We start from the raw sequence: 12989 nt of genomic DNA, 5'->3' as shown, positions 1-12989 counted from the left end.
ACTATTTTATTAATTTTGTTTAAAATAGTAGAACGATGCTAATTACATCACTATCAGATGAATGGCATTATGCAGATAAGACCGGGAGTTCATTTGAATAATACATTATTGAACATAAATCACTGAAATATTTTTTAATCTCAATGATGAGTTAAACTTACTATTGTCTTAGTAAGTTTAAATAGTGTAGTTTTAAAATTAAACTACACTATTGTCTTAGTGTAGTTTAATTTTATATAAACAACAATTTAAAATGTTTGCCATGCACAGTAACGAGGTTGAACTGTAACATTATAATGTCGCTCAATGTGAATAATTTAACTGGATTAATACAGACATTTGTAATATGATATAACTTGAATAGTATAATAGGATTCATAATAATATGGTACCGTAAACCGGGGCGAGTCTACCCATCCAGGGGCGAGTCTACCCATTTTAGTTTTATTTAATTTTCACTATTTTAAATTGCAAAAAAATTTTTTTTTACCGACGGAGGACTTAGTTCAGACTCTAAGGAAGATGGCGCTGTAGTAGTTTGATCCGTTTTTATTTATTTGGTGTCTTTTTAACCGACCTGTTCAAACGTCTTTTGAGAGATTTGTATTGAAAATCAGCAAACCTTTAGTTGGAGCTCCGTAAGTATATTATTATTATTACTATTTTTACTTTGGTTAAGTGATAAACTTATCTAAGACTAAGATTACATTAATTTTATATGAAAAAAACAAAAACAAAAAGAATGTAAGTTTTGCTGTTGTAAACAAAAAGCCAGAATTCGCGGGGCGAGTCTACCCATTCGTATTTAGTTTTAATAAAGCATAATAATACAATTTAGAACTTTGTTTATATTAAAATTAAGTCATTTTAAATGAATTTGAGTATATTATTTAAATTCTGCATTGATAAATTTATCATTAATAAGAAAATGTATAGGTTAAATATAAAATATGTTTATTTTACCTATTTTTTTCAATTTTTATATTACAAAATTACCTTTTTTTTTTTAATGTTATATTTCAACGAGAAAACATTGTAAGAAAAATCACACCTCCCAAAAGAATGGGAAAAGGATTTTTCATGATTCCCAATGTTTGAATTTCGATTTTGTTAATAATCTTTAATTATTATTATTTATTAATTATTTAATTGTAAATTTATATTAATTTTAATTTATTTTTATCAACAATAATCGGAAAAAAATGTTATTTTATAATGTTAATGATTATAAAAACAAAACTGTGATCAAAATGTGATAATCGATCAAATACTCAATTTGTGTTATTTTATGAATAAAAAAATGGAATATATAATAAAGTTATGAATTTTACTTCATAAATATCCTATATAGTAACTAAAATAACAATTTAATAGTAAAATTTGATGATTTACAATGTTAACATTCATTTTAGTAGAATGGGTAGACTCGCCCCATACGAGAGATTTGTCAGCAGTTCTATAAAAATATACAGTAACAGCGTAACTGTAACTATTTTCTAAAATCGATTTCACAGCTTTAAAGAGGGATAAATAGAGATTCCGAAACACCTATTAAAAGCCTTTTTTCTTTAATATTTACAAAAGTTTGACCACTTGAAAGTTGACAAACTGAAAAAATGGGTAGACTCACCCCGGTTTACGGTAGTATAATAAGGTTCTAATTGATTCATTACAACTAATACAAATGTAAAAACCACTACGACACAAGGAAAAACCAGTACTATAGCATGAAATTTGATATGTATTCATATGTACAGTACTCAAAAGAAATACACGAACAACCCCAAGTAACTTTTGATCTAATGATTGGGATTTCACGTTTCAGGATTCAATCTTAACGCGCTCAGAGAGAGACCTCATTTATGATAATTAATTAGTGCCGAAGACATTTTAAGTTATAAAACCAGACACAAAAACGCACTTTATTTGAATAAACATAACTTTTTTTCTTTCAGATTTGAAATTCTTATTCTCAACATGCCGCCGTCAGGGAAATATGGTCCCCATAGTTCGGTCAGAAAAGAGGTCCAAAGTTTGGACCCCTTAATGTTAATTTTACTTTTTGTTTATTTCTCTCTATCTCTAGAAATTTTTAAGAGAATTGAAAAATTTTTGCACAAAATTTTAAAATCCGTTTATCCAAAGATAATACTATGAATAATATTACTTTCAGCGAACATTTATTATTATCTACTATTTTTATTTAATAATTAATTAAAAACATTTTGAACTGTAAAGTATGCAATTCTTTTATAACTTTTTTAAAGAATGTAATTTTACATGGCAAAATATAGAATTGGAGCAAAATCGGTCAATTAGCTCCTGAGAAATCAAATTTTGAATAAATCGTGTTTTTAAAATTCGATAAATGAAATGTAGATGCATTGTAAGTTACTTAAATACTTAAAGTATATTTTATAATTATTTCACTAATTATGATTCCACGCACACACGATGATTCCATAGCAATCATGGCACAATTCCCTGGAATATAGTTACGGTTTAAACATCTGAATTACACGAATCATATTTTTTCATTATTTCACTAAAAATGTTGAAATGAAGATGCATTTTAAATCCCTCAAATGCATGAAAGATTCCTTAGCAATTTCACTATGTACATCGAAATATAAATGCATTGTAAGTTCTATAGACACATAAAACATATTTCATTATTGAAATTAAATTCATTGAAATAAGATATACATTGTAAACTTTCTGAATATGTAAGTTTCAATTAGCTTTGTTTCAATAATTACTTTGAAATATAGATAAATTGTGAATTCCTTAAGTAAATGAAGCATATTGTTTCAATAATTACACTGAAATATAGATGCATTGTTATATTCCTAAATACATGAAACAGATTTTATCATTATTTCATTAAATACATTGAAATTAATCTAAATTTATTTACATTGTAACTTAATTTAAATGCGTAAAACATATTTTAAGGTTATTTTGGCTCAACACGGCTACTTTAAAGGCTATACATTTAAGGCTATTTCTAGATTATAGTCACTCAAATTGTCAATTTGAGGTGAGAATAACTAAATGAGAAAAACTTATAAAGTGAACAACAAAAACTATGTATTACTCAAATTAAAAAATATCATTTTTATAAGATGCTGAGTTAGTAAATTAAGAATTTTCGGAGACATTTAATATAAATAGTTTGACTAAATCACAATACTGTATAAAGATATGTATGAAATACTTTATTGTATAAAAATAAATAATATAGCTTCACTAACAAAATAAATGAATTTTTAAAATTTAAATAATCCAGATTCGTCGTATTACTTGAATTTTTCAAGCATAACTTTTAAAACGATTCTAAGATATAAGACATGAGCTTCAACTTGTTTGTCTTCAAATAATTTGTGTTTACTAAAAAAAAACAACTGTTCAATATTTTTTATTTAAAACTATTATTTGAAAAAGCGTAAAAAGCACCTACCATTTCATTTTGTTTATTTTTCGAAAAGTGCAAACAGTAAAAACAATTTTCTTCACATTTTCAGAAAAAAAGTAATTTTTTAAACAATATGAAATCATATAAACAAATGAGGCGTGTGAAAGAATAGTTGGAAATAATAGAAACGAAGTGCTCCGCTTTTAAATCCTCTTGAATGCCAAATAAAACGTGATCTTTTGGGAACGAGTCTACTTCATTTCCTATTCTTGGCGTGTTAAAAATGAGAAGTGCAAATAATAGTGGTGATTTATTTTTCGGGTAACAAATTTGTCACTTCATTTATACCTTTCACAATGAATGACAAAAGAAAAGGGCGTTGGAGAATTAAATTATTCCCGTTAAATATTATTTTGTCTATAGCTTAATTATTATTTTATTTGTATCCGGCAACAATGCAGCTATTTTTTTTCTTGCTATATCATTATACATTGCTAGAATTTTCATTCTGAAATTATGGTGAGTTAGATGGCAGCTGTTTGTCCATCCAATTCATCGTAAGGTTTATGGTAAAGAACATTTTTTTACCTTTAGGGTCTTTTAACCATTTACAACTAGAATGGTTTTAAAACCGTAAAATATTTCATGTTGGTATTTGAGAAAGTTCAACAGCTTTATGGTGCTGCCATCTATGCGTCATTGAGAATATCGTTATCTAATATACCAGGATCACAAACTGGGGAACGCAGGACATCAGATACTCTTCATGTGTTGAAGAAAATTGAAGAAATATTGTGTCAACGATGGGATTCGAACCACAGTTCCATCGGTCATGAGATTGACGAATGAGCCCACTCGGTGACAATATGTACAAATCTGCAAGGAAGTAAGAGGTTTCAGTAGGTGGGTCTAGAGTTGCAATAAAATTCCGGTTGCTTAAAACCATATTAGATGAAAGCAGTTATTAGATTTTCTCACGGAAAACAGTTTGAATATCATCGTATTTATGATTATTTAACTGTTTTGTTGAAATATATGGTAAAATAGCAATTAGATAAGTTGTTATTTAGCGATTTTTTTCAAAAAATTTCTAGCCCAATAGCTTAGTTATTACTTTATTTACATTTCATAACAATGTAACTATTTTGTTTTATGGTTCATTTGTTTTCGCTATATCGTTATACATAGTTAATTAAAACTGAAGTGATAAAATCATTTAATTATATTTTTTAGCAAAAACAATTTATTATTGCTACTTTTTTATTATAGATAAGCTTGGTAAATTATTGAGCAACTTTACTGCGTAGTAACCACACCTTTTAAAATTTTGCATTCAATAACGGTAAAAAGTACCGGCACTCAGTGAGTCGTTACTTATTACCATAAAATTATTTTTACCGGAAAGTGTTAAGGATTAAAAAATCTTACATGCCGTAATTTTTACAGTAATACTGTAAAATCACTTATCTCTTTGAATAAATATGTCTTTAAATATTACGGTAATTTATTTTATGGTAAAAATGGATTTTATGGTATAATGGATTTTACACTTGATACCGTAATTTTACAGTGCAAATCGGTTAAAACAGCTAAAATATAATACTCTTAAGAGGGCTGTAACTTTTTCGTTAAAATGAGTTTTTCTAAGATGATTTTGGTTTCAAATCCCTTCATCCCTTAACTAGTTGGGAAGATGGTTGGTCAAAACAAAGTTGCTCTATTCTGTGGAATAGTAAACAGGAGTTAGAATTAGAAGTCCAGATCTAAAAATGGGTTATTCTGCAAGAATTTTCTAAACAGAAACCCTTGGTCCTGGACTATGAAAATCTATTTTTCTAGAAATTTTGATAGAAAGATTTAAATAAAATTAATTATAATTCCAAAAATAATAAAAAAATTGCATGCCTGGCATAAATTTTAAAGCTCAGTATTATATTTATATGAAATATTTTCAAATAATATTAAGATATATATAAGTCCAGAACACAAAAATTGAGAAAATTAATGTTTTTTGATACATTAGTTTTTAAAATTCTTGGTTTATTAATTTAATTAGAAAAGTGTATAAAGTCTTTTTTCGAGGTGTAAACTCTGCAAAAAAACAAGATATGTACAGGATGTGTAAATAAAAACGTAAGTATTTATTGAAATAATGACAGCATCTTAAAAAGTTTAGGACTTATACCTTTTGGCAGCTGAAAAAGATAAGAAATTTATGTAAACATAATAAAATAACATTTATTGTCGTAAGTTTTATGTTTATTCATCATAACAAACATCATCTTTTTCCGAGTTATTTAAATGTAAATCTTGATCTCCAAGTGTTGTCCTTAATGTCCTGTAAAAGTCGTGTTTAATTGGAAGTATATACTTTAATAAACACATGATGTCTTTTTTGTTTCTCTTGAAATTGTATTATTAAAAATATTACGTATTATACCGTAAAATACCGTATTATTGAAAATACTACGTCTGGCAACCCTGAGTTACTATGAATTTCTTATTTTTCAGTGTTACCAACAAATATCGAAAGAAGAAGAAGAATTTAATTTTTATTTCAAAGATTGATAAAAGGTGGACTTATTCACAATGGCTTCTGAAATTATTACACAATATACTTGGAAGCTATTAAAAAAAGGGCTGTCTAACCAAGAAAAAAGTAACCAACGAGTAAATCCTTTTATAGCTAATAAGATTATTATTTATTTCATCAAAATTTCCAGAAATCAGAAAATATCAAAAAATGGACTTTGGCTTCTGAGCGGCTCATATATCGAAACATACAGGATGAAAAAAATCAGGCTAAATTACTGTATTGTACGGTGATAATATTTCTGGTAAAAAAAAACTTAATTATGTTTAGTGAAATCAAAATATCCGGTATTTAAGCCATTCATTTGGCAATCTTTCCTTTCATATGGAAACGGTTTACCAGAAATTTTGATTTTCAAAATTAAAATTCATACATTTAGGAAAATAATTAAAAGCTAAAATGAAAATTTAACAGGAAAAAATGGTTTTTAGGTCATTCTCTTAATGATGAATTTACTAAATTTTACCACTCTTACCAAATTTTATCACATGTTATCAAACGATATTTTATTGTTAATTTTACCAAAATTATTGCAAAAGAGCTTCGGTAAAAATTACCGAACTTTTTGATATTTCCATAAAGAAGAAAAACAGTGGATTTTACCATATTCTGGTAGTTCTGAGCCTAACTTTTTTTTCTTAATGAATGTTTGAAATTTCAGGTGATTATATGCAATTCTTTTTATAAGATGCATCGATTTAAAGTTCGTCTTTGGCTGAAAAATATATTAAGTAGAAAAATGCATTCCAAATTACGCGACAAATTTTAATTATTTTTTTCCTCAAATTTTTATTATTGAAATATCTAAGTTATTTTGAGGTGAATCACATACTTTAAAATTAATAAATTAGAAACTTTTTAATTCGATTTAACTAGTTATTTTTAATTTTGAAACCTTGAAAACCTGTATAATTTCGTTTCATTTCTTTAAAAAAAGATTTTCGCTTATTAAATTCATATTACGGCAAATATTTAATAATTTAATTTATTCGTGTTGAAAATCATCTGTGTATCAACAACTAAGTATCATTTATGCATATACCTATATTGAAAGGATAATAAAGAATATATTATAAATATCATAATCACGTATCTTCAAAGTTATTTTCTTGACTTAAATCATGTCTAGACAAAGGATTATTTTAATGGAAATATTTTGAAACTAAAAAGATGTACTATTTAAACGAATTTTGTTTTTGGTTATTTGAACTTAGATATGTTTACATTAGTTCAAATTAGCCACACGTTTGATGCTATGATTTAAAAAATTGATTTGTAAGCTTCCATATCAGATTTTAATATAAAAAGAAACAAAGAGATATATTCTAATTCAATGAGTTCAAAATTGGTAAAATTTTTCAAATGTGTTTCTTTCCATGCATGATATACGTCAATTTTAAGTCAATGTTGAAAAATTATTTAATCTATAATTTAAAATGCTTCAGTTTAGATATACTTAACAAAAATATTTTGTACATAAGAAGATGTACCTGCTATGGATAAAACTTTACAAATATTAAATATTATTTCTAAGTTAAAAAAAAACAGGGTATAGCTTTAACTTTGACGCTCTAAGAAAGATTGATTCGAATTTGAACCTTAATACTGCACTGAGGAAAAAAAAGCATGGTCAAAACTACAAGAATATAGTAAAACTTTCCGGGTTACTGGTTCTACGAAAACACAAAAAAGCTCGGTAAATTTTACCAAAGTATGCTAGTAATGATTTTAGTAAAATAAACAATAAAACTTGGTTTTATAATTGGTAACATTGGCACAACATTCAGTAAAACTTTTAAAATTTGGTAACTTTTTCTTGGTACCTTAAAGCATGGCATAAAAACTATTTATTTGGTTAAATTTGCCTTTCAGTTTTATTTTTTTTTTCTAAATGCGTGGTAGTAAGAACTATAACTTTAAAAACCAAAACGCCCGGTAAACTGTTACCATATAAAAGGAAAAAATTACCTAATAAATGGTTTAAATACCATATATTTTGGTTTCATTTACCAGAATTATGGTTTCTTTTGCTAGAAATGCTATTACTATACAGTACAGTAATTGAACCAGAATTTATTTTTCTCCGTATGGCACTTTCTTAATATCGCTAAGGTGGAATTTGCTACAACGTAATTACGGTGTTTAACCATGCTTCCATCTAAGTGAACTCCAATATGGTGTATTGAAGGTCAAAACGGTTCGGATTGCATGATATGATTCAACTTGAAACCAATTACATGTTACATCAAATTTATACTATACACTCTTAGAATTTTTATTGCAAAATTACTGTAAAATAAACAGCAGTAGCCTGTTTATCTAATTAACCTTAAAATTTATTATAAAGAACATCTTTTTCCTTTTACAACTAATATGGTTAAAAGCCCGTGGAAACAATATTATACTGTATTTTTACCTTTTACAACTAGCAAGGCTTCAAAATCGTAAAAAAGGACATTTAACTGGACATTGGTCCTAGGCTTTTCACTCATTAATAGGGTTTGGTTGGGCTGTATTTTATTAAATTAACCATAAAATAAGCTTTAAATAGTTTATCTGGTTGTTTTGCCTATCATAAAAGATGGGAAAACTGGACATTTTGAGTTAAGTAGCTTTATGCTGCTGCCATCTACGAGCATGGACGAGAGTTTCGTTTAACAATAGTCCAAAGTCACAAATTGGAAAATGCAGGGCACTGGTAACTCTTCATATGTTAAAGGGAATGGAAGAAATACAGTGGAATCAGGCTGGGACAAGAGCACCCATTTCGTAGTTCCGGAGTTTTAAAGATTAGCCTTCTCGGCTATAGTATGCATCCAGCTCAGCTGCCAGGGACATTAGTTGGGTTTGGATTATGCGATCAAATACTGATTATCATTCTGATTCATTTGGTAAGTCTTGAAAATGGGTGACTGTTTTAGAGCGCTCGAAATATGTTGACTGCCATTTCCATTTTGTATGCTTTTGAAGCGAATAAAGTTATAACTTATTTCTGTTTGCTAACTTAGAAGTTACTTTTTTTTATACTCAAAACATTAAGTTGTATATTTCATGACAGTAACTATTTACATAATTTTCTGCCTTGTTTAATTAGCTTAAAAATTTAATACAGAACTCTATCTCAAATTTGCATACGTTTTTGTTAATCCTAAACTTATTATTATAAAATTAAACTTCTCAATTGAATGTACTAGTACGTGATATATAGTTTGATTTAATTGGTATTCGCTTGCAAACCCTTTTCGTTCTTGAATTACGTTTATTTAATTAATATACTAATAAGTTTCCTAATCATCACGTACATAAAAGCAATGCTTTCTTTTATAATTAACCAGATAAAAACCTTTTTAAGGCAGAAAAATTCGTTCTATCAGCGCTTCACTGCAAACCTTTGCTTCTGAAGTGCAATTTGTCTTCATATATGGGAGCCCTAATCTACTTCTTAAATTAAGAAGGCGAGCTGGCTTCTTAAGATTTTTTCCCAAAAGGCACATCTCAATCGGTAGTTTGTCTTCTCCTCCTAACTATCTATCTCTATCAGGTTGCGAAGCACAAACAAAGCTTTTAACAGTGAGTTGTTTAATTCGGTTTTAGTTCAGTGCTAGTTTATTCAGTTATGCTAAATTTAGCTCCACTCTTCCTAACTAGTTAGGGAAATATTTCTAATTAATTAAAAGGCTTGAGATGTAAGATATTTTTGTCAGAGTTTAAGCACAGAAGCTTAACCAATAATGTCGAAGGAAAGCTGAGGATAATTTCTCCAAAAATGGTAAAACAGAGATTTTGCTTAATTGTGTGTCGCAACAGAAAGATAATTTAATTAGAAATAAATAGATAAATAAATTATATAACTGATTTTAATGAATATTTTTACTTATTCATTTAACTGATTAAATTCATTTGATTTTCAATCTGACAGTTTATTAATATCCAAATTTGATTATTAATATTTTTAGTTCTTTTTACCCATGTTGAATTATTTTCTTTATTTTAACTTTTCATTCACAAATTCACCATAGTAATATTCAGCCGATGCAATTTGTTGTCCATTATTTTAATTTTTGTTTTATAACTGTCGTTGAACAGCCGGCCTTATTTTAGGTTTACGGCTAATGTTCAACTCCGTAGCCTTGTGATTTTTAATCCAATCTGTAAGACAAAGGAATTCCTGGATCAAGTATTGGGAGAAATTTGCCTTCGTGGAGGACTAACCAGCATTTGTGTTGCATGGAGAGGAGAAAAACGAAAACCTCCCACTGTTAGCCTGACGGCAAGGGGATTCTAACCCATGATCCGTTACTGCTAGGGATATTTTACCTCATCCCTATCGTGCAAGCCGGATGTGCAGCGAATCATTCATTAATATTTCAATTAACAATTTTGCTGATTCAATAATGCTCAATTTTAATAATTATTAAAGGTATTGGCTAAACCATTGTTTCGCCATTTTTCTTATTTCTCATTAATTCACCAAGTCGCAAATTCGTTGATTCACATACCGATTCGCTTACCTAATAAGGGCGCAAAAAAGAGAAATAAATTTGATCAGAAATTGGAAGAAGAGATTTTGCTTAATTGTGAGGCGCAACGAAAGATAGCTTATTTAAAAATAAGTAGTTGGAAAAATTATGTAACTATTGAAGACTTTGCTATTTGTTAATAAATTGATTTGTCCAATCTTTAATACTGTAATTCATTGATACAGAAATTTAATGATTCACTCATTCGCGAATTCCCCTTGTTAATGGTATTATGTGCTGGGAATCGATATTTCCAGTCTGCTGATTATTGTTCATTTTATTGGTAGATGAATAATTAAATACGAATCATGATGAATTTAGGGAAGAAAATATTTAATTTGAAAAATGGATCAAAACAGTATTTTTTTTTCTAATTTCATAGTCGAAATTCATTTAGCAATATTTTTTTTTATCCCGTTTAGTCTAAAAAAATAGTTTTTTTCAAAACTATAACTGCTACTAATCCAAAATAATAAATAAATCGCCATTTTTATCCATATAAAGGAGATAATAGTATCTTATTTAACTTCACTTCAAACTCTGTTTCAATAATGCAGTGCTTAAGCAAGTCTTTACTTAGCCTAATTAAAATTTAGTTTTCTTAACAGCAGGCCTTCCATAACAATTTATAATCCCATAACAATGACAAACAGCCTAATTTTTCAGTATTTAATACATATTTCTTAGTGCGAGATTAATTATGATTGGATTTTAAGGATATCTCAACTTAAGATATTAATGAACCAAGAACAAAGACTATTTATCACAATTCATTCCTAATGAATATTCGTTAACATTGGCTCTCCTATATTAAGTTAGAAGATTTTGAGCACAATGAGTGAAACTAGTTTTTTCGGTTGCCACATTTTCAACAGAATGATATAAAACATTACAAAAAAGAAGATGTTAACGAAGAAAAAAACTAAGGTTAATTACGGTCTTTAATCATATTTTTTAGTTTGATTATGCATGATTTCTTTCGAGAAGACAAGAGTTGCCGTTCGTAAAAAATAGTTCCTCGCATATGGTATAAAAAATTACACCATCGGTTGAGCACTGTTAATTCTGACTTTAATTGAACACTAGGGGAACATAAAAATTTTCTGATGGCTTTGCTAGAATTAAATAAGAAAAAGTAGAAATATGCGTAAGATTTAATTACGGACCGTCCAAGAAGAAGTAAAATGTTTGTTTTAGACAGAGAAAAAAATTTTTGAGGGTAAAAAAAACGTAAGTTAAAAAAAAAAAAAATATCCATTTATCCAATTGAGTTGGAAAATAATTGCTGAACTTTTCAGGTGAATAAATTTTAATTACATTTTTAATAAGGAAAAGAAGAATGTTTGTTTCAACTGTCCTTATGTCTCATTTTTTTATAACAAATAACAAAAATATTGAGTATCAAAGAATATAGAAAGGAGAAGAAGTCCAGCTTTTTTAATATGAAACTATCGTGGGAATTGCTCGGTGCGGGATGTTTTACCAAAAAAAAACTTACAGGCTGAGCGCAACATACTCAGATTTAGCAGAGCATCAAATGTACTGAGATCCAGCCCATGCGGAAAGTATTTATTAGGCCAGGACAAAAATTTCCGATAATTTTTCCATTGATGGACCAACATCTTGATAGCAACCATCAATAATTCCCTCATGAACCATTATATTTTCTGAAGTAACTAACATACGTAACCATCACCTCAATGTATGAATTCGGACTGATTTATGACAGTCCAACATAAAAAACATTAAAAAAAACCCAAATTGTTTATATGGTATATTCCTGAGGACCAACAAGAATTCCCATGAAACCTTTAGGGAAATGCATAGTTCTCTAGATGGTTAACCGTCATAGTATTAAAGTAGCATTTTCCATCATGGAATGATGGAAGTTGTTTGGCATATCAAAAACCATGAACACGTAATGGAAAATGCTGGATGATGGTGACAATCAAATGATGTTGGACTATCGTGAATCGTACTGAAACTGACATAAACCATCAGAAATTTTGACTTGGGATGAGGTACGTCACCTGTAAACCGGTTGTTGGACAATTCTACGTGTATGGTTGGGGTACGCTGACTTCCTCGCCCCCATTTTTATTCTTTCTTTCTATGCCAAAATGAGTAAGCAGATTAACGTTAGCTCCCAGATATTATATGTATATATATAAATAAATTTAATTTGACAGATTCAAAACGAAATTAAATGGTTAATATTTTGTTTTCCACGAAGTAATATACCGTAAACCGGGGCGAGTCTACCCTTCCAGGGGCGAGTCCACCCATTTTAGTTTTTATTAATTTACAATATTTCAAATTGCAAATAAAAATTTTTTTACCGACGGATGACTTAGTTCAGACTCTAAAGAAGATGGCGCTGTAGTAGTTTGATCCGTTTTTATTTATTTAATGTCTTTTTAACCGACCTGTTCAAACGTCTTTTGAGAGATTTGTATTGAAA

Source organism: Parasteatoda tepidariorum, chromosome 4 (genome assembly GCF_982258835.1).
Source record: "Parasteatoda tepidariorum strain Cologne lab strain chromosome 4, Ptep-v5.0, whole genome shotgun sequence".
Classification (NCBI taxonomy): Eukaryota; Metazoa; Arthropoda; class Arachnida; order Araneae; family Theridiidae; genus Parasteatoda; species Parasteatoda tepidariorum.
The sequence above is the reverse complement of the archived record's forward strand: the minus strand, read 5'-3'. Positions refer to the sequence as shown.